Here is a 1,012-nt window from a genome sequence, read left to right on the forward strand (position 1 = left end):
AGTCATCCGCCGTGACCTTTCGCACTGTCCTCTTCGTGTCAAATCTACATGCTACAGAACACTTGTGCGCCCACGCCTGGAGTACTGTGCGACTGTGTGGGATCCCCGCGCCGTCGGTGGTTCCCGGGCGTTGGAGCGAGTCCAACGAAGGGCGGCGCGAATGACTGTTGGTGATTGTGGCTGTACCAGCGGTGTTTCTGGCATGCTGGGGCGCCTCCGGTGGCCGTTACTTGTTGACAGAAGGAGAACCGCTCGCTTGATATCTTTATATAAAATTGCTCATGGACATATTAATATTCAAATGGAACAATACCTCAAGCCTGCCCATAGGCGTACCAGAGGAAGTCATGAATATGGGTATCAAGCAGTGCCTGCCAAGGCGGACTGTTTTAGATTTTCTTTTTTTCCAGGAGCGGTGAATGGGTGGAACGGGTTGCCGGGCCAGCTTGTAAAAGCCCAGACAGTGGAGGCCTTCAAGGCCGGGCTTCTGGCCGCGCAGCCATAGTCCGTCGCACCCCCCCCCTCTCAGTGATACCCCAGTAGGGGTGGTTAGAGAGTATCGAAGAAGAAGAAGATCAATAACAACCAATCAAGGAAAACATTTTAGCCATGAATACTTTTACCTTAATCAGTAACATAATACCCTGATGAATTATTCACATGAGACTGTCTGTGTCATACAGTAAACAACCATATATTATCATCCTCTGCATTGAATAGAATTGTAAATTATTTGAAGTGAAATGAAGTACTACATGATGTATTTTCAGCTGCTTTTTTCCTTTTTATGAAAGTCCTAGACAAAAATGTAGGGAAGATGACATGTCCATATACATTTTTTTGTATGTACAGAAAATTCTAACGTTACATTGTTTTACTGTAAAAGTTTCTTCAAGCATTTTTGTTAGCCTCCACCAGCAGGCCTTTCTACGGGAATACGGATAGTAGAATTCGGCAAAAAAATAGTCTAAGAGTAAAATTGGCCAGAGGAGTCCGGCCGCGGGGAGGTAGT

This window comes from Branchiostoma belcheri, unplaced genomic scaffold (genome assembly GCF_001625305.1).
Source record: "Branchiostoma belcheri isolate BF01 breed outbred unplaced genomic scaffold, Haploidv18h27 scaffold18, whole genome shotgun sequence".
Lineage (NCBI taxonomy): Eukaryota > Metazoa > Chordata > Leptocardii > Amphioxiformes > Branchiostomatidae > Branchiostoma > Branchiostoma belcheri.